The sequence below is a fragment of the Panthera leo genome, chromosome A1 (genome assembly GCF_018350215.1).
Source record: "Panthera leo isolate Ple1 chromosome A1, P.leo_Ple1_pat1.1, whole genome shotgun sequence".
In the NCBI taxonomy this organism is placed as follows: Eukaryota; Metazoa; Chordata; class Mammalia; order Carnivora; family Felidae; genus Panthera; species Panthera leo.
The window spans coordinates 41,586,455-41,608,804 of NC_056679.1; the positions used below are offsets into that span (position 1 = coordinate 41,586,455).

Sequence of the window (22,350 nt, forward strand, 5' to 3'; positions counted from 1 at the left end):
CTTCAATGAAAGCATTTTTCTTAACAAAACTATTGAGTGTTTTGCATTTTAATGGGCCTCGTTTAAAAAAAATACATGCATTGCCATGCTGTTCAGGGATTTAATAATTTTGTTTTTGTTTTCCACTTATAAAGCAGCCAAGTCCTGAATTGCGTACTTTGATTTGAAAGGCATATTTTTAACATCTTTACATTACATCCTCTACTTACAGACTAGCTGTGTTTGAATTTTTAAGAGGATGAAATGTATGCAAAAGTAGACCTTTCAGATGACCCCTGAAATTTCTCATCAGAGTGCTGTTAAATTTTTGTTAGCTATAAACAACTAGGTGAAATTTGGAAGCCAAGAAATTTGTTGTGGCAATGCTTCCTTTACTTACTAAAGAAAACCACTCTTTCCAATAAACACGCAGGATAAATGGTGTCAATGAGGCCTGAAATTGTGATGAGCTTTGAACGTTCCAGTGCTCCTCTCAGGATTAATATCCAGAAAGATTCTGATATTAAATCTGTCGCATCGCAATTCCTGAAGTATTTATGTAACACACAATCACCGTAAATTGGAGTACTGTTCTGAATAAATATGAAAATGCTTACATTATTTGCATTGTTGTTGTTTTTCATTGTATATATACAATATAGGATAGTGTCCTATTGAATTTCACTGACTCTAAATCCCTATACACTTGAATTGGAATTTTTATTCCTCCATTTACTAGCTGCATGCTCTGGGGCATATGATTTAACCTCCTCGGGTATTAACTGCCTCATCTCTAAAATGCAGATAAGAAGATCACACATGCCTCATTGCCTTCTCAGGAGAATTAAATGAGATCATGAACGCGAAGTCCTTGTACAGCTTCTGCCACAGTTGTAACTGCTCCGTCACTGCTCCGTGGATGACAGTAGTGGTGGCCGTGGTATAGACTGGTCAAGTTATCATAACTGATGGGTCTTATCTACGTTTGATAACTTTTTAGCTCCACTCCATTTTGAAAAGAAATGCAGGGGCAAGTTTGCCATGAAGTTCACGAAGCTTAACTTTTAGGGATTCTCCCTTGTATAGGTCTCTTTCTAATTCACACTTACTTCTTTATGCAATATCCACATTTATAATTTTAGATACTCTCCTTAAAAAGGGTCCCACGACTTTTATGGTATTTAGGCCTGGATCCATGGCTGCCTACTTTTTGACTGAGTTTTAGTGAAACAGAAAACAATGTAATTTATACAACAAAAATCTATATTTTTGGATACATTAAGAACTAGATGCATATAAGAGTACGTGGGTGGCTCAGTCGGTTAATCATCCTACTCTTGATTTGGATTCAGGTCATAATCTCATGGTTTGTGGGTTCCAGCCCTGCATCAGGCTCCATGCGATCAGGACAGCTCCTGCTTGGGATTCTCTCTCTCCCTTTCTTCCCCTCCCCCACTCTCTCTCTCAAAGTAAATAAATTTAAAAAAAAGAATTAGGGGCGCGTGGGTGGCTCAGTCAGTTAAGCGTCTGACTTCGGTTCAGGTTATGATCTCACGGTTTGTGAGTTCGAGCCCTGCGTTGGGCCGTGCGCTGACAGCTCATGGAGGCTGCTTTGGATTTCTGTGTCTCCCCCGCTCTCTGCCTCCCCCCCGGCTCATTTTCTCTCTGTCTCTCTCTCTCTCTCTCAAAAATAAATAAATGTTAAAAAAATTAAAGGAAAAAGAATTAGATGCACACAATGAGAATGATTCATAGAAAAGAGGCATTACTCATTGCCAAATGGATTATATCAATCGTGTATAAAGACTTTTACTTGATAACATCTATGTGGCATTTAAACAACTTTATTTCAAGTTCTCTTTGAGAAATCAGAATGCACAAAATATCAAGTGAGAATAGGCTCTGAGAGTTACCAGACAGTATTTCAAAGGAGGGGAATGAAGATATTTCACACTGTCTGTGGTCCTAGCTGGATCTCTACAATTTCCACTGATGCTGTGAAAATCTATCCCCATCAATTTATAGGCTTGCCTGTATTATTTGAGAAGTTTTAAAGAACACATACACATATACACACATGCACATACACACAGTCTTTACTTTTACAAAAAACTAAGAAAAATATTATTTCATATTGGATGTTGGTTATGTGATGAAAAGTCCCCTGAAATTTAAACTGTAGGAATATTAACTCTAGCAAACACACACACCCACACTCACACACACACACACACACACACACACACACACACACACACACATTCCCCCATATACTACTATAAAAACAGACAAATTTATTTTCTGTTTGTCTATAAACAGATTTTATATCTGGGAATTCAATGTCCCTTTTTTTGCATTTTAATATTATTCTCATCAACAGCAAATGAAAACTCTTACAAATTGTCTGCCATGGTTTATGTATATTCTTTAAAAATAATAATCTACTTTAAAAACATAAAATAAAGCCTCATGTTTTATTATGTATCTAAGGTGTTAGAATACTTTCCCCTCCATTTCCTTAAAATGACCCATCCCTAAATAGTGCTACCTTTTACATAATTTCATCCATCCGCTAGCAGTGTTCTTATGCCCTTGCTCTCTACTGAAGACAAAAGAAGACAAAAACTACAGGCCCATCAATCAAAAACAACACAGTCAGCACCAAGTCCAATAATGAAAACCATGATTTCATAAATCATCTTCTACAGGTTGGGGTCATCTTTAAAGAAAAAAAAATCTTATCAGGTGCAGCTGAATATTCTCATGGTCTCTCATTCTTCAGTCTTTAATGAAAACAATAGAATGGCTGACAGAATACAAGTGTGTAACCTTTGTTAACTTGAAAAAAAAAAAAAAAAAACCGCCCTGACTGTGCCCTTGAAATAAGTTGTAGTCAGATATTTTTCCCTCAAAAGGTCCATCCATTCTTTAACAGTTTGGCAATGAGATAACTTTTTTTTTTCCCTCTTCTTACTCTCTTTTCAGATATGTGTGTTTAATTCAATCAAGTGGAGATTAAATTTAAGAACTCCTTTTCAGAAAGCTATTTCCTGGCAATAACTAGCACTAACAGCAGAAGGAGGTTTGACATGGCATTTTTGTTTTAGCTGAATCAACAACTCTTGGGTAAATTCCTTTCTATGACCCCAAGCCCACATCCACATATTAGGAAGTAAAATAAGCAGCTGGTAATCACTAGGTGGATTCGGACTGAGCGGAGATTTATCTCTTTAAAAATATGGACTCTGTATTTGCAAACCTGGTTAAATAGGTCTGAGTAAAATAAAGTTTGATTCGGCATACACAGTACTGTACACTTAATCAAAGTTCTCAAATTGATCTTGCTACGACATTGCTGCCTGGCATATCCCAAGTTCCTAAATGTAATTCAATAAAATCTATGTTTTTGGACTTGAATTAGCCACATTTACTGGGACATTCACCTTGTTCAAAGATCTAGACCCAGTTTGTACAATATAAAATGCATTTAGTAGTGGGACTGAGACATGGTGCAGGGTATTTCTTCATATGTAGACAGAGAATGGCAGTGTGCCTAAAAAATTAATTGTGTGAGTGTAAAAATTAATGAATGGGAAAATGATGTAGAAACAATGAAGACAGACATGCAAAGCTGGTTTCTGAGTATCAGAAGGAGATGCCTTAGGCAACAGATTACATTAAGGTTTTCTCAAGTATATTATATAGAATTCAGAAATTCAATGCAGAAAATTTATTCTCCAGGTGTGCTTATGTGGCTGACATAAGAAAACCAGTTGATTTAGCAAGTTTCCATTGTCTTATTTAGTAAGCATTCTGGAAATCTCTATTCAGAAGAGGTTGCTATTTACAGGCATTTTGAATTCTTACCAATTTTCTGCCTGCTACATAATGTAAAAGCAATGAATGGCTACACTGCATTGTTCACACTTTCAACTATATGTGATTATCTGGTCCACTGGTCTACTGTAGTGTATTTCTGAAATGAATTGAAGATAAACCTGTAATAGCCCATTTCACACAGAGACATTTGTCTCAGTTTAAATTCAGGGCCCAAATATCTACTTATTTCCATTCTGTTTTATAAGTACAGTGTTTTCATCATCGTAAAACTATATTAGCTTCCTGATTATACCTGGAATTCTGCAAGTTCTGTGAGAGAGCTACCAATCTCATTCCCAGTTCTTTAGTATCCCCACTTGAAAATGAGTAACACAGTTACTGAAGAAAAGGGCTGAAGATTCAGAAAGGATTTATGGAGAGTTTCCCTCTAGATAATGCATGATTTCCAGCTTTGTATAAATAAATGTATTTATTTGTATTACCAAGGTACTCATATTAACCTGGTTCTGCTCACATGAGCAAAATATATTATATTTGAGTAAGAAATCAAAATATGATTGATGGCTAAACAAATTCAAGTTTATAATTATTCAACAAATTAGAGAGAGAGAGAGTTACTAATACGTTCAGTAACTGTATTTTAATAACTTCAGCTAATCAAATTTCTTGTCATTAAAGTGTTCTTAAGGTAATCTCGTTTCTAAAATAAAAGTTATAAAAGGATAAATGCATGATATCATCTAGGTAATTTTTAAAATAATAAAAATTATCATATATTGCTTGGGGAATACCTATTTATTTAGAAAAATCATAAAACCACACATACATGGAAAGACATTCCTGGGTAGAAAAAAAGAGAGAGAATGTTCTTTCCATAATGTTTTATTTCTTTCATAAAAAATTAAGCAAACAGAAGCAAGAATAGTAAAATGTTAATATCTGTTAAGTCCAGGTAGTGAGTACATAAGCATTTCATTTTTTCCCTATATTGGAAATCTTTCATAATCAAAAAAGGAAAAATTAAAAATATCATTTAGCATAAACCCAAATGAGTAGTAAAATTGATAGAAGATAATGGATAATGTAGAGGCATTCTATCTATACAAGTTTTGCACAAAAGCGAATTTATTGCTGTTATTTTCTCCAATTCTTGGTAAAACAAATTTATAATCCCTCCTATAATGAATTTCAAATTTGTAAGCAATAAAAGTTTCTTTGAGAACACAAAATTAGGGTACAAAAAGAGATTGCTTTTCTATATGTATAGGAATGACTTCATATAAATTAAACCTACTGACTGTGTCGGACTATTCTTGATTTAGCCTTAAAATCAGTTACACCTTTGAAGAATCTACGTTGTTTTTCTGTTTTCATACAAAGGAGGATGACTCTAACATTTCTAAGTTTACAGTGTAACATTTTCCTTCCATGACCACTGGTTTTTGGTTTTGTTCTTTTTGAAAATGAAATATTTTTTAAAGAATTTTTCTGAACATAATTTGAAATACATCAGTTTTAGAAGAAAATATTGGCCCACATAACGTTGCTTTCTTTGTTAACTCTCATCAACGTGAAAGTATTAGAAACTAGTATAATAGCCCAAGGTAATTTTATTTTCCTCAGTACAATTCAATAGATAAAACATATATTAACTTTATAAAGCAAAAGTCTGCAAAATATATATAATATTCAATGGATACAATTTGCAAAAATATTCAGAGTTATGAATATAGTATCTTAAGATGATATAAAGACCTTCAAGAGAACTACCGAATATCTGCAATATCCTAGAAGGTAATCATAATCCTAGAAGGTATGCTTCTTTTGTTATTCTATAATTCTCTGTAAAGGCAAAAAAGCCAACATGATATCCTAAGCCTTTCATATTTGCTCTCAAGTATTTATTAATAACATTTTAAAAACATACCCTAACAGGGGTACCTGGGTGGCTCAGTCGGTTAAGCATCCTACTCTTTTTTTAAAATTTTTTTTAACATTTATTTATTTTTGAGACAGAGAGAGACAGAGCATGAACAGGGGAGGGGCAGAGAGGGAGACACAGAATCCAAAGCAGGCTCCAGGCTCTGGGCCATCAGCCCAGAGCCTGACGCGGGGCTCAAACTCACGGACCACAAGATCGTGACCTGGCTGAAGTCGGACGCCCAACCGACTGCGCCACCCAGGCGCCCCAAGCATCCTACTCTTGATTTAGGCTCAGGTCATGATGTCAGAGTTTGTGAGCTGGAGCCCTGTGTCAGGCTCTGTGCTGACAATGTGGAGCCTGCTTGGGATTCTCTTTCTCTGCCCCTTGCTTGCTTTCTCTCTCTCTCTCTCTCTCTCAAAAATACATAAATAAACATTTTTAAAAAATAAATAAATAATAAATTAAAATAAATAAAAAAATACCTTAACATATGTTCCAAACTGGAAAAATTCTAAAAAAAAGTATTTATGAAGGTGGAGTAGGAAGACATTCCAACATGGCTTAACATATTTCCATATATACTTTGTCAGCAATTCAGTACTTTAATTAACGGATCCCGTTATTGTCAGAGGCTATTTGATACTTTATTTGACCACACACCTCAAGGTGACAAGATACCACCCTCCTAAAACTATTTATTCTCAACATACACATACACACACTGTGTGCATGTGCCTGCCATTTTATCTACTCAGGACACAGTCTTTTTTTTTTTTTTTATGTTTATTTAGTTTGAAAGAGAGAAAGAGAGGGGGAGGGTGGGAGAGAGAACAAGTGGGTAAGGGCAGAGACAGAGAGAAAGAGAGAGAGAATCTCAATCAGGCCCTGCGCTGTCAGGGGAAAGCCTGACATGGGGCTGGATCCCACAAACCATGAGATCATGACCTGAGCCAAAATCAAGAGACAAAATAAATGCAGCCACCCAGATGCCGCATACTCAGGACATGTTCTAATTCACCTTCCTTATTAAAGCCTTTGGCAGCTATCTGCTTACTTAAGGATCTCTATTCCCTTAAATTCAAGACACATCCGTAGTCAGTGTCCCATGGTTTAGAACTAGGTTCAATGCTATTTTCTGTAACAGGGGTTTGCAAACTAGTACCACAGTCCAAATCCAGCCATGCCATTTGTTTAGTATTGTCTATGGTGTCTTTCCTTCTACAGTGGTAGGACTGAGTAGCTGCCAATGAAGCCTTTTATGACGAGGAAAGCCTAAAACATTTGCCATCCGGCCTTTACTGAAAGTTTGCTAACTCCTGGTAAACTATGTTTAATATAGAATAGAACATAAAAAATATTTAACTGTATTTTCCCAACATCCTTTAATTTCAGTAAGTGTATTTTTCTAACAAAAATGTAATATACTTGAGATTAAGAATAATTTTTTAAAACTTGTATTTTGAGTGTGACCTCAAAGTACCTCATGCAGCTCAGGGGACATATTGGACACTTGATACCTAATTGATTTATTAAATCACTGTAGAGCAAGAAATCCAATTATGGCATAAACCACATTTCCTCTAAGCTTGATCCCTTTATCTAGTGAGATCACCAGAGTACTACATAACTGGGCTGCGTAACCGTAGGATTAAAGATAGCTTTGAGGACCTTTGACAATAATTATGCTTTTAGCTTTTACAATGAAACAGGCATCCTTGGAAGTCTCTGTAATTTAAAATGATAATAATAATAATAATAATAATAATAATAATAATAGGCATCAAGGACAACATCCACTCTGTTCTTCAAAGCTTCTTTTAAAAGCTCATGTTGAAATACTTTCCAGAATTCAACATTAAAGAAAAGTATGTGTTTCCTAATGAACTGCTATGTTCCCCTTTATTAAACAATGACTGCTACCCAATCCACTGTCCTTCCCTTTTAAAATTGGCCTTCTGCAAACCCAGAGCTAATATTAAAGCTCAATTTAGTAGCTACTTTTACATTTTCCTTCCTGTCATGCTCTCCACACTTTTGCACTCCACTCTCCTGATACATAATTCCTGTTTTTCTTCTTTTTAATATTTTATACTTAAAAAATTATGTACAATAAAATCATATTGAAAAAATTATGTACAATAAAATCATATTGGAAGTAGACATGACAAAAAAGTACGAATGAATGCATGAATAATTAAATGAATAAAGGAGTGGATAAATACATTCCAGATTATGGCATCATTATTCCCAATAAGATAAACCGGCAAATTCTATCCAATCCTAATTTCCTATATCATCAAAACAAAGTCACAATAGAATAATACCTTTAAAAATTTCAGTAGTAAAATTTAGAAACAATAGTTGATTTCTGACTCTAAGTTAGGAAAAATCTTCTCCCAAATAAAAACTAGATTTAAGTATTAATCTAATCTGATATTATCTAATCTGTCTAAAATGTTTCCTTATATATTAATTAATATTATGTAGATAGACCCCTGTATGTGCAAGACTGGGGCTGTTAAGCAGAGATTAAAATGGTACACTTTGAGGTATTCAAAATTTACGTTAGTTTATTTACATCAAGGGTGAGAAGTTAGTCACCTCAAAGCAGATAATTGGTTCATGAGGAAACACCTGAAGGTTGTAAATTTAGGAGGAATATGAATTTATTTGAATGAAAGTTTTGACTCGTCATACTCTAAAATCATTGTTCTATGGTGTTGTTGGGTTGGTGGGAGCCCCAGGGGAAGAAGAGCAAGAGAATTCAAGGAGAGGTCAATCCATTTTTACAAAGAATTTTAAAACATTTAAGGTAAGAGGGACCAGAACCCTAACCCATTATTTGAAATCAGGGCAAGTGTCTTTACTAGAAGAAAGTAAAGAACCCAGTGGCCCCAACAGAGGCCTAGAGGCAATCAAGGCAAAAAGATCTCTGAAGTAAAACTACTTGAAATAAAGGAAATTTTGTCTGGAGACCCAGACATAACAAAAACTTTTGTCAGAGTTCATGAGGAAATGCCTGTTTCTAGGCATAGTCTGTGTTTGAGGCTGGGAACCTCAGTGGACCCAGCCACTTGGGAGTAACATTGTGCTTTGGGAAAGCTGAGTGAGCATTTGAGCTCCATGAACTTAGATGGGTTACTTCTGCTGCCAGTGCTTTGATATCCTATTTGGAAAGAAGTTGATGACAATAGTGTATTCCCCTCCGGGTTCTGTAAGGATTAAATAAGTTCATATATGTAAACCCTTTAAAAAAATCAGGTAGCTAATAACTCCTACATGAGAGAATGTGTATTATTGTAGCCAATCAGTACAACTGATTGGCTGAATTCACCATTAATTGGGTTACATATGTAACTGGTGACAGAAAAATGGGCAAAAGCTTTGCGATGATCAAACTGACCATCAACGAGGAGTCAGAAGGACACTTTTTATAATCTCAGGCTTGTTTCTAATTAGCAGTATGTCCTTGAGTAAACCACTTACAGCTCTAAGACTTAATTTCCATATCTGAAAGATAAAAAACGAGTTAGTCTAGAGAATCCCGAAGGTCCTTTTGGCCCTAAGATTTTATTAGTTTATGAATCCTCTTCAGACCTTCACTAGGCATTATGAAAGAAACAGACAAAACACAGGCTAGTTTGCTTCCCTACCAGAGGTTCCAATCCTGCTATGACTAAAGAGCCTTTTAATCCACATTTGCATGACACAATAACATTATCAATTATATAAACTTTGTTAAGAATTTTTCTAAGTTTGCAGACTGAAGCGGCTTTAGGCCATTGGAAAACCTTGCATAAACCAAGATGGCCAGGATTCAAAGGTTCGGAGCTTCTCTTTTTGAGTGAACAGTGGCAGTCTATTAAAACAGAATCTACACTTTCACATTTTACTGACAAGGGATTACACTAAATAAAACTTTTTTGACTGACACATATTTCCTATTACTCAGATTGTCCTTTGCTGCCAAAGCAGCAACCCAAATAGGTTCACGACAAAAAAGTGAGGAGGCCTTGTCCTCTCCTGACTATTAGCGATGACGAGAGGGAGCAACGTGTCTCCCAGCAGTCAGAGGCTATAGGGGTGTTTGTGACTTCACCTCTCTATGTCCTTTCTTCATCCTTAATACTATTATTTATTTTAGCATCTTTCCCCTTTAACTTCTTAAACTGATAAATACTAGGTAGTAAAATGTAGACTTCCCTGAATTTGTATTAAATGTGTATATAATGACTTTTCTCTCTGTGTCTCTCTCCCATTTAATTTGGAATTTATAATTGTCCTGAAATTCCTTAGGCCTTCTTTTCTGTTAATAAAAGAAATCAGTAATCTGAACATGAACTAAATACATTTAATTTTTTTTCATTACTGTGTGTGGGAGATAATATCAGGTCAGAAATTGCCAGGTATCGTGTGCTCCTGTGCTAGTCTTGCAATTGTCCTTCAGGTCACCTTGCAGTCCGGAAGCCACATGAAAACCTATGAGGCAAAGTCGTCTCCCTGGGACCACAAGCTTATTTTAATGCTCATTGCCCTTAGAATTCATCTATCAGGTATCTGATTATTTAGACAGTCTTTTTTAATGGCAGAATTTTTAGGTCCTGTGAACTGGCCTGATGAGTTCTTAACTCCGGACCTGTACTGTTTAGAACTAATAAAATCCACAACAGAAGCACCTCTGAACCCTAAATGGGGCATTTGCCTCACAGTAATTGAACCATATGATGTCTTGTACTTAGGTATCCTATGTCTTGATTCAAAACCAGTTTTAAAAGGGCCTGTTTCCATGACATCAGGAAACCCTTGTCTTCCAGGATAGAGGAGAATGAAATGCTTCATGATTAATGACACTATCTAAATACTGGCACAAGCTGGCGAGTTCGTGCAAAGGAGGCGTGTTTCACTGCATTCTGCCCAACACAACAGCTCATTAAGCAATATTTTCCCCATTAATGTTTAGTATTAAACACTGAATGAAAGACTAAATATCATATGGAAAAACAAATTGAAAACAGCACAGTAGGGTTTAGGGTACTTGGCCAACAGCATCCCCTTCATTTGGAAGACAGCTTGCATACCTATTCCAAAGATTAATGAGCAATCAGTTCTAAATTAAACCAAGACCTGTATTTAAATCTTTTTTTTCCTCAGTGGAAAGCATGACTATGCATTTCACTAACCGAGATAAAATACAGTATTAGCCTTTCCATGTGTTGTGTAATGTGGTTAGAAACATGAAAGATTGTTTCGGAAACATTTCCTTCACATTTTTTCATCATTTATTTTCCTGCACAATTTGAAAGGAAATGGGCCATGATGAGGTCAGTAGTTTCTGCCACATGATGTAGAATCTTGCTCTCTGTCAGTCACTCAAAACACAGTCACTTCTTTGAAGATGGAATAAGAAAACTGCTTTTATGAACATCATAGATCCTATCACAGGCGGCTAACATAGAATTTCAATTTTATAAAAACTGTCAAAAGAAACTACCTTTCAGTAGGAGCACTGATATTGTTATCATGAGTGAAAACAGGGAAGAGCCCGCTATATCACTCAGGCCTCCGGACACTTGTGGTATGCCATCGTGAGACATTTGTATTAACAGAGAGGCTTGGTTTAAGCCACAGTGTGACTGAATCCTCAAAATGCAAAACTGGTTCAAAAAGAATTACCTTAATTGGTGGGACTTGCTCTAGAAAAATTTGATATAGGAAACAATTCACAAAAACCACTCATTATTCAGGGATTTTTTTTTTTTTAATACAGGTCTAAGTTTGTGACTGTGTGAAAGGGCTTGAATGGACATATGTGAGCACACATACATTCAGCATTTTTAATACATTATTTTGTTTGTGTGTACACATATATATACACACGTTTCTGGGGATGATCCAATAGCTAGCATTAGATTTTGAAGGAAGAAGTTGATACCAAACTTTTAAGAATTATTGCATAAGACAGTGTCTCCTATACCTTGTCTGTACTTCAAAAATTACCTAGGGAATGTTTTTAAATGTCAATAACAGAAACCTTTCTGAAGATGATTGAATCAAAATATCAAGGAATAGGATCACAGCATGGAATTTCTTCTAACACCTCAAACCTTAAAATAACACATAAGCAGAACAGACAATATATGCTATTAACATGGAAAATGGGAGCCTGATATAAATTTGAGTGACCAGAGAAGATCTTCTGGAAGAGATCTAAGACATTAGCTGAGGATTGGGTAGCTTTTAGAATTAAGGAAAGAGATTAGGTAACTTCAATATGGATTAAGAAGGGTAATTTCACAGTTATTTAGAAATATAGCCTCTTATAACATAAGTATGTCTGCAGGAGGTTGAATCATGGCTCCAAAAAGGTATGTTCACATCCAAATCTCTGGAATTGTGAGTGTGATTTCATTTGGGAAAAGGATCCCTGTAAATGAAATTAAGGATCTAGGCATGAGATCATCCTGGATTCTTCAGTTGGGACATATATCCAGTGACAGGTGCCCTTAGAATGGACTCGCAGAGAGGAGAGACACATAGAAATAAGAAGAGGAAGCAATGTGACCATGAAGGTAGAGACTAGAGTAAGGCAGGCACAAGTCACAGAACATGTGCCTTCCCATAGAAACTAAAGATCCAAGGAATAAGATCTCTCCTAAAACTTCTAGAGTGCAGTAACTCCAGCACCTTGATTTCTAACTTCTGGCCTCTAAAAATAGGGAGAGAAATTTCTGGTTTTCAAGTAACCAAGTCTGTGGTAATTTGTTATAGCAGCTACAAGAAACTCCTAAAACATCTTATTCTTATTTTAACTATGAGGACAGTAATAACCTCATTTAGTTTCTGGATTGAAATTATAATCTTGGGAGAGAGTGTGCTGTGTTCCTCTTACTTGTAGAGTGTTTCTTCAAAATAACCTAAAAGCAAGGATGATTTTAGGTGAAGTCATAGCAACGTGTCCAGGGAAAAACCATCAGCATTCTTGAAAGTTAACTCACTCTCTCATACACCTTTCCTGCACCATTGCCTTTCTGTGAAATGTCCATCATCATCGTCCCCAGTGCCATCATTGTCATTACTTACAATTACATAGCACTTGCTCTGTGCAAGATTTTATAGATGAGGAACTGAAAAACAGAGCTGAGTAACTGCCCAAAAGTGAAGTAAAGAAAAAGAATTGATATGAGAAAAAGAAACTGCCAAGTGGTAACACTGTGGCAGATAATGACAATAATTCATTTGCTCAAGTAACAGATGATATGTGCCTTCTGAAGAGCACAGTTCCTTCCCCCAGTAAGTTCAGATGAACTTAACTTGTATCTAAGAATAATATGGTAAGCACAGTGACTGGAGAGAAGGATGCACATGCCCAGCAGTCCACAAGAGTGTGGGGGAGTTGGATTCAGGAAAAGAGGTAAAGTCAGGAGAAGAGATTAAGTTAATCATGCTTTTTATTATCATCATCATTATCACTATGAACATGATTGGATCAAGTGATGGCACCTGTAGACTCACTCTTATCACCTGGCTTTCTCTGCTGGCACAGAAGTAAAAAAAAAACATGTATCATGGCAGGGTGGGGGGACATCTTAGAAATGGTTCTTAGAAGTTTCAACTTTTGAAAGATACTTAAATAGAAAATGATTTACCTAGAAGAACAATCAAAAAGTTTTGAATTGGGTTATATACTTGAGGTTCAGTGTACAACAATGAAACCTCCATTGCTGATAATCCATGCTGATAATCAAGGTCAGTATAGCCCATTATGAAGTGATGCTAAATAATGATTAATGTGCTTAATCATTCAGAACTCAGGTGGAGAACTGAGGGGAAAAACTACATAGGTAGTGGGAAGGGTTTTAATGAGTTCATGGATTTGCTGAGATAAACTCTCCAAATCTTTTATTACAATCTAATTGTAATAATTATTCTGTTAAAATCAAACAAATTGAAAGTAATAAAAATACTTTGAAAGCATCTTATGTATGATAAATCTTCATAGTTTTATAATCATAAATGGTTATTAATTTCCTTTGGAATATGCATCCCATTTGTATCAGAAGTATCAGATTGTTTTTTCTTATTACTTTTCCCTTTGTGTCGATCTTTATTCTGCCATGGAAGACTGGCTTTTAATTTGGGAATCTTGTATGGCTTGAGCTTTTATATATAATTCCAGAACAAATAAGCAGCACCCTTTCTGTTCAAGAATATCTAAAGAGGGTACAGGCAAATCTGACAAATTTCAAGACCAGTTAAAAACTCTCTTCTTTTCAGCAAAAGGAGAGTGTTAATGGTAACACAATTTGGATTTGCAAAATGACTTGGAGAAATCTGGAAATGCAAAGCTATCAAAAGGGCAATCCAAAAGGAGAGGAACAGAAGTGAGAATGTTTGATTATCCCACCCTATCCTTCCAAATGTTAACTCAGACTTTGTTGAGAAATGCAAAAAGGGCTAAAGTGGTTACGTGAGCTTTCCGGTAAAGCCAATAGAAGCCCACATGTGGCTGTTTATCGTGATATAAACTGAGCAATAAAAAAAGTAGAGAATATTCATTCTTAAAATAGAGAATATGATTTTTAACACAAAATATGTAGATACCCCCAGTATATTGAAAAAATGCCATCTTTTGCTCCTGTTTTAGCATAGCTGGCAATCTCTACTAAAAATCTGAAGTGTGTGTGTGTGTGTGCTTGTGGGTGTGTGCGTATACACACATGTAGATGCACATGCCCTTGTATGCCTCAGGAGAAAAATCCCAGAATTGCACGTTAGTGTCCCAATGACTCCGTGTTTCTAACTTCAGCCCTATCTCCTTAGTGTTGCCAGTCAGTGCCTGCTAGTTCTCTCTTTCCCTCTCATTCTCCTTCTTTACAGCAGCATTTTAAATCTCCCTTGCTCTCTGTAACCCCTCATCTACGCCAATCTCCTGTCTTCTCTAAAACGGCCATTCCTATTCTTGGAAATGGACACCATCGTAGGCAAATCCCCTAATTTGCCACGTCTTTACAATCCTCCTGTATTGCTCACTTCTCTTTTCTGCTTCGGTGTGCTGAAAGTTAACACTGGTCTGTCTGCTTTCACAACTCAGTCCCTCACTCCACCCAATTTAACTGTTGGAGGTTAGCTCCTAAAAGGTACTTAAATCCCTCCATTTATTTACACCTCCACTGCACAGCTCTTCCCTTTCAAAGCTCTTATGTTCACTACTTAATTGAGTATCGGTCTGATTCCCCCAGTAGAAGGGGCGATGACAGTATTATTCCTTATTATTCCTAGGACTGAGCACCAGGCTTGGACATAATTGGTGCTCAATAAAAATAAATAATAGCCTCAAGTGGAAAGCCGCCTCTCAATTCCTATGAAGAAGGGCAGAAAGCTTCCACTAACTGGAGCTTCCCTATTGTAAGTGCCTTAGAGAAGAGATAATGCTATTTATTTTAATTATGAACTGAACAAGCATAAAGAAAGAACACCTGAGGTCTGAGTTACAAATGTTATGTAAAGTGACTGTGATCCTGTGGTGCTAATAAAAGATAAAAATAAGAGCCCTGTGTCTTGCACAAATATTTTGATTAACAATTTTGTCAGAATGAAGATTCCCCAGAAGAGGAATATCTGTATGGCTCAAAGTTCAGAAATGTTGCCAAGCTAGACTGCCTAAAAATCGTGATAGTCTTAAATTCCGTGTATTTTTAAATGTACGCAATGCTTTGAAATCTCTCTCCCTCTCTCTCCTCCTTCCTCTCCTGAATCACTAATATTCTTTATTTTGGCATAATTTGTCCTCTTATTTTATGGGTATTTTGAAAGAGATCAGTTCTCATCGCATTGGGAGTTAACATCCAAGATGCTTTTGATACTCTGGTTTTTCTCTGAATGTCGGAAACCTAATATCTGGAACAAATACCTGAAATGAATATTTGAAACAACAATGTCAAATTTCACATGAATGGAAGCTCAAAACACACTTAACACATCCCCAGCAAGAGTATCTCAAAGTCACATATTTTTTTAAAAGTTAGAACAATTTTTTGAACAAAATCTGTGTGAATAAGGCAACTTGTCTGTCTTTTGGATTACTTATAAATGATAAACTTACATGATTGCTTTTGGTGCAAGCAAAACTGCATCAAAGGACTGTGAGCCATTCCCTGCTTGCCTGAGCTGAATTTGAGCAGGCGGGCCTTGCAGTGGCTCTGGAATTTGACTATGAATGTTCCTGGGATTTCCTCAGTCCTTGGCCAGCTTTGTTTTGGGACGCTAAAACAAGAAGCACTAATCCTCTACAGGAGCTTTTCAGAAAACATCATCACTCTCACTGGACACTCCTTGGGGAAAATATCTGACTATGTAAGACGTATGTTGTTAGTTTTGTCCATTTTTCCGTGTGTAATCATTCCCAAATTACTGTAAGTGTCAGGGTGGAACACAGCCGGCCGCCTTGTTTTATTCAAGCTACTAAAAAGAGAATTCCAGACTGGCAAATATTGTCCTGTCATTTCTTTTAATTAAAGATAGAATTCTCTCTCTGAACTCATCGTTTAGTATGTTAGATATAAATCTTTCCCACTACTTTGACCTACAGATGATTGGTTTCTCTTTCTCTGCACTCATCTCTGCCCCCTCTCTTTCAATTTATGTAAAATAGGTGACCGTATTAAGGAACGTGTGGGGACCTGGTGCTGATACTCCACAGTAGAAAGTCCAGGGTTCTGGACTTCTTATTTCACAGACTCAGTTCCCTTTGGACTGATGAGGTTCCATATGGTAAAACCTACATAAGGAAACCTGCTTGCCCTATTACCTTTTTAAACATACCTTGACATGATGGCCCAAAATGTATAAGAAAGTTGAAGATATGGGGCACCTGGGTGGCTCAGTTGGTGAAGTGTCCGACTTTGGCTCAGGTCATGATCTCGCAGTTCATGAGTTTGAGCCCTGCGGCAAGCTCTGTGCTGACAGCTCAGAGCCTGAAGCCTGCTTTGGATTCTGTGTCTCCCTCTCTTTCTGCCCCTCCCTCACTCACACTTTGTCTCTCTCTCATAAATAAACATTAAAAAAAATTTTTTTAATAAAGAAAAGAAAGTTGAAGATAAAAGAAAGTAGACAAGAATGGATCATTTATTAGAGATAACTTATCAAATGCAGTAATGATGCATACACATATCAATTGTTCAAAGATACCCATATGCGTCCCTAAATAAATGCTAAAAAGAATCAAATTACAGTAGCTCCATTGGTGAGTTATTATGAGGTAGTCTCTAAAGTAAGAGGGGTGAAGATGTGATTACAGGAAAAAACCCTAAATGACAGCAATAATAACTAATATGTTGTTAAAGTAAATGGTGACAACCCTGAAGGAATAGCTTTTATTTTTCCTTCCAGCAATTTCACCTTCTCTCAATGACTAGAATTAGAACTATAAAAACAGAAATGGCAGAGTAAGAGGCAGTCCAGTGCCTTTGGAGCTAGCTTTATAATTTTTGAAAGATCCACCCCTGCTTTGTTATCTTGTGCAGTGAAAACTCTCAGCAGTTCCCTTCACAGGGGAATCTTCCATTTCTGACCCGGCATTCCTCCCCAGCCATACAAGGTCACTCAATTATCCTCTCTTCAGATGCCAGCCCCACAGAAGGAAACTACTCTACTGAGGAAGCTCCTAGTGATAGTGCAATTGTACACACAGAAACAAAGTACTGGCATCTTGCTAAAATGTGTTTTCCCAAGCAAGTGAAGTGTAATTTTCAGCTGTACAGTATCAACTACAAAACTACACACAAAACGTGAGTACCTAGTCAAAAGGAAACAACCTCTCTTCATTCTAAGCCAGCCATACCTTTTGTATTACCCTGTAAAGTATCATTTATTTAAGTCAGAGTAACCTATCCATAGACAGGGAAAATCCATTTAGAAAAGTATTACATTAGCACAGCAACCGCTAGCAAAATTCTCCTAAAAGGATGGCAGGAAGAGTATAACAATGGCCTCCTTTTTTTCCTTTTAAACAGTAAAACTGCACTGATTTACAGTTTAGAAGAGCTGTAAAACTCTTGCTGCGAATTAAAAACATTTTTTTCTTGAATTTATCCTAAGTGATGTATCATTCCACTACTCACTTAGATAAGTTTGTAAGGTAGGAGTTTTAAAAATGTCCTCCCATTACTCAGTGGATTTTCAAAGCAGTGGCAAATTCACCTAGAAACCCACTGTTCAACTTTGAGTGGCACCCTTCTTGCTCTTTGCTAGCGGACTTATGGGGATTGATGGCTTCCACAGTTAAATAGAATATCTACTTTAATCTCCTCTAACTGCTGTTGACCTATCTCTGCCATTGCCTCCCAAGTATATAAAAAATCAAGAGCATTTTACATGAAAAATGAAGTAATTACTCAGTGAATCCAATGGCTAATTGCACATAGAGGCCTCTGGGAAATATGGGACAAATCAGTGTCAGATTTCAAAAGGCAGAAAGGAAGTTGAAGTTAATAACTCTCAAATACTGACAGGTTGAAAAGGACTTGAAATGCACCATTTCTTCGGACACAGAATCCCCACTTAAGGGAATTGGAAAATTCTAGCTATACACCCAGTCTTTACGCCAATAATAGTACTGACAGCTGAGAAAATAGAACCTATCGCACTAAAGTGAACTATTTCAGAGAAAAAGTAACTACCTTTTATTACCATTTGTATGAAGTTTTCTGAGCAACAAAAAGGTTTGTATCTCTTTCTTTTTGTTTGCATGTCGGTAGAGTCAAATTTGTTCCTAAAACTAACAACTACACTGTTGGTTGAGATGTAATGAAATCTGATTGTCTCTCGAATACTCAATAAAATTGTATTGGAACTGAATATTATGCAATCTCTTTTTATTATAAGAAGTTTGTTTAAAATTTTTTTTTCTGTCTGCAAAAGTATCTGATATAGATCAAACCAATTCATTTGCATTTTCTTCTTATATCTGTCTTATAGAGTAGGTAGTATATATCTGTGTCATAAAAATATGATATATACCACCATTACAGAACAAAGATATAAAGGAAAAGGCTCCTCATACAGATCAATACCACATAAGCACAAGATAGTACTGCATACTACAAAGAACTTATATTACCATACTATGGGCAGGGGGAGGAGGAAAAGGACTCTACTTGTTTCAGAAAAAAAAATTCTCTTTTGCAGGAATTCAATGATCCAAACAAAACTTTTATGATAAGAGTCATAAATATACACACAATGCATTCACAAAGTATACCCTGAACACACGACACACACACATACACACACACACACACACACACACACACACACACACTTATCTCCCTACAAATGTAATTAAGTTATACTGATAATTTGTTATTGTCAATCACTATTAGCGGAATTTAATAAGCAATAACTTCTCTGCTTACAATTTCAAATTCAAGTACAGGTTTTAACTTTAAATTCTTTTTAAGCTTCTCCCACTTCCTCCTGATATGGCCCGGGGTTTTGAAGGTCTTTTGTCTATGGAAAGAAATTATTAATACTGTCAGAGCATGAGAAGATATGTGTTTGTGACAAGGATTCCCAATGGCCTACCTTTCAGACTTCATTACTTTTAGACAGTGTGTGGCTTATCTCCTGAAACCACCTCAAATGAGATGAAAACTTAATGCTGACTTAGTAACATTTTACTTCTCTCTTACCGCAGGGCTTTGAGTATTGGATATCTATTAATTGAGGTAGATTGGTTCCATAGTCATATCTCTATTTGGGGGATTCTTATCTTTGTGCCATCTATTAAGTGTCTTTGTGGTATCTTTTTTTTTTAAAGTAAACTGTCACATTAACAAGAAAAATAAAAAAAAGTCTCTATTTTTCCTCAATCTAGTACCCCATACATGCTAAAATAAATGCTATTTAGAAATTAGCAGAATCCTCCAAATACAATTGGTACTTCCATATGCCTGCTGATGAATGAAACCATAAAATTCTGGTTAATATCACCAACACAGTTTTCCCTCTCTTCTTACCAGCAAATAAACTGATAGTGAGCAAATCAGAGATTTTATGCAATTATAGCACAACTAAATCCTTTGCTGATGTTGGTTGCATTATCATGATCATTCTGAGAACTCACTCTGGGGAGAACACTGCCTTCTGAAATACTTTACTAATCTCTTTCTCTTTTGAAGTGTTTATCTACCTTTAAGTGCAACTCACTGACTTCTACCAATATTTTCTCCTATTTCTTCAGGCCTGGCTGTTAGATGCTTGATGTTAAAAACTCTGTGGTTTTTAATCCTCCATTGTTTTCCCCATGCTTATTATCGTGATAGTACTGGAGTGCTTTAAGAAAAAGGACTTTAAAAATAACTTTAAATGATAAAGTGTTGGAGGTAAAAACAAAATCCCTGTTTTGTTTTTGAAACCTTTTTTTTTTTTTTTTTTGTCTTTGCTTCCTTTGTCCCCTGTCTTTGATCCCTTTTGTCCCCTGCTTTCTTGGTAATATTGGTTCTATCAGACTCAGGTGGTGATAAGAACTCTGGTCTAAAGAACAAAAGACAAATGAGAACTTGCTGATAACAGATAGCTCCCCTTTTGCATTTATTTTCAGACTGGGAGGATGCTGCCCTCTATACCTATCAAGTACAAGAAAACAACAGTCTTTATCCCCATTTAATCTCAGTGTATTGCTGTGATGTACTCATTAAAAGTTATATATGGGGACCTGATTAACAATCATTGTTTTCAACCTGGCGGTGGAAAGCACTGTTACCAACAAGACATAAGGTTAAAATAAAAGGATTGTATATTATGAACATCTCAAGAAGCAATCTTCTTGTTATGGTATGAGTCTTTTTCATTCACTTGAAATTCTTTACTCCAAGCATGTGTAGTAAAAGACGAAAAACCTCCTCTAAATTTTAGCGGCTCTTCTAAGAAATATAGATCATGTTTTGAGATTCATTTGGGTTGGTGGTCCACTCCTTACACCTGTAAAATATAAGAAGGCTCCTGGACAAACGAACAAGGAGAACAAATTTTCATTTGAGGTTTTAAATAGTATTCATTTAAAAATGATGTTTAGAGGTGTCTGGGCGGCTCAGTGGGTTGAGCTGCTGATTTCGCCTGAGGTCATGAGCTCATGGTTTGTGAGTTCAAGCCTGGATTTGGGCTCTGTGCTGACAGTGTGGAGCCTGGAGCCTGCTTCAGATTCTGTGTCTCCTTCTCCTTCTGCCCCTCCCCAGCTCGCTCTCGGGTCTCTCAAAAAAATGAATAAACGTTAAAAAAATTTTAAGTGCTGTTTATACATTCTAATTAGTGAAGCATTAAAACAACATGTCTGTGGAATTTTAAGTTAGATTTCCATCATGTAATTATAAATTAATAATAACAAAAAAGGAACTTAGAGACTTAGGCTACAGACTCCCATTAACTTAAATTCTCTGGGTTACAATTTCTTTCTCTGTAAAATGAGGAAAATGTCTATACATCTCTAATTGCTCTGTTTCATCCAACCTAAGGTATTTTATTTGTGTTTACTTCATAAGTTGGAGATCTCTATGGTTAAACATGTCCTATATGTCAGCATATCAGTTGTCCAAATAAGGATTAGAAAAGCTTCACAATTAGACTCATGAGTTTTAACATTTAAGACACTGAAAATGAGTCGTAAATGAAGAAACAAATTTAAATGTTTTTCAACATTCTTAGCAGTTAATTGTAATGTTCTTTTCTGTTCCAAATATATAAATATTTGATTCATTTCATCTTTGATTGATCACCCCCATATCATAGTAGCCATTCACCATGGCTTTCACTTTTCTTTCTACCTGTTATTAGCGTTTGGCTATCAAAGCTTTTTTTAAGAGTGTAATACACTGGGACAGCATGAGAACTAATTTTAGTTTTTAGAAAATGGTTTAACTACAGATAAGATGTAGTAGCTTAAAGATATGCATACCTCAAAGTGTCTATGGAAAAGTTAAAAGGTTACCCATGGTCTTAGTGACACATCTTCACACAGGCTGAGGAGGCCACTTGTACCCTCATGCACCCAACACCCTGGCAGCTCTGTGCTGCTGGCATTCGAGGATTCTGGACTGATGTTATTTCTGGCAGAGAGGCATAAAACCGGAGCCTCCACTTGAAGCAATGGTGAAAGGGCACCAGCTGTTTCCAGATAATTGTGGATATGCTCCAGACTATCAATCTATTCCTTTTTTTTAAATTTTAACTCACTTTTCTGTTTTCTCATAATAACTACTGAACCCCTTTCTACATCTCACAGGTTATACTTTTTAAGGTCAAATATTGAGAATATATAAAAGTAAATAGAAAGTACAAAACTACTTAGATACTCATAAATTAATAATCAAATTCCCTTTGCCTTTGAGTATAATAATTACCTTGAGAAAGAGGTTTTTTTTGTTTTTTTTTTTTGTTTTTTTTTTTAAATGAAGATCATTGTTCTTTGGATCCTAAGATCCTGTTTTAGCTAGATCCTAAAATGTTAGTTGTTTCTAGTGTTACGTAGTCAACTTAGTGGTTGAAGTCAGCAGCATAAATAGAATGTGAAAGTTTTCTGAAATATGTTGTTCAAAGGAAAAAAAAAAGACTTA

The 22,350-nt window shown here is 36.0% G+C and overlaps 1 protein-coding gene across 4 annotated transcripts in view; it reads right to left on the reverse strand.

The window, feature by feature from the left end:
- Window positions 1-22,350, reverse strand: part of PCDH9 (protocadherin 9) — a 920,569-nt gene that overhangs the window by 205,450 nt on the left and 692,769 nt on the right. Inside the window, exon 6 of one of the 4 annotated variants that reach the window (XM_042927585.1) lies at window positions 20,190-20,722. The exons of the other annotated variants lie outside the window; for them this stretch is intronic. The gene's annotated coding sequence lies outside the window, so the exon portion shown is untranslated. Of the gene's footprint in view, window positions 1-20,189; window positions 20,723-22,350 lie in introns of those variants that run through there. 4 annotated transcript variants of the gene reach the window in all.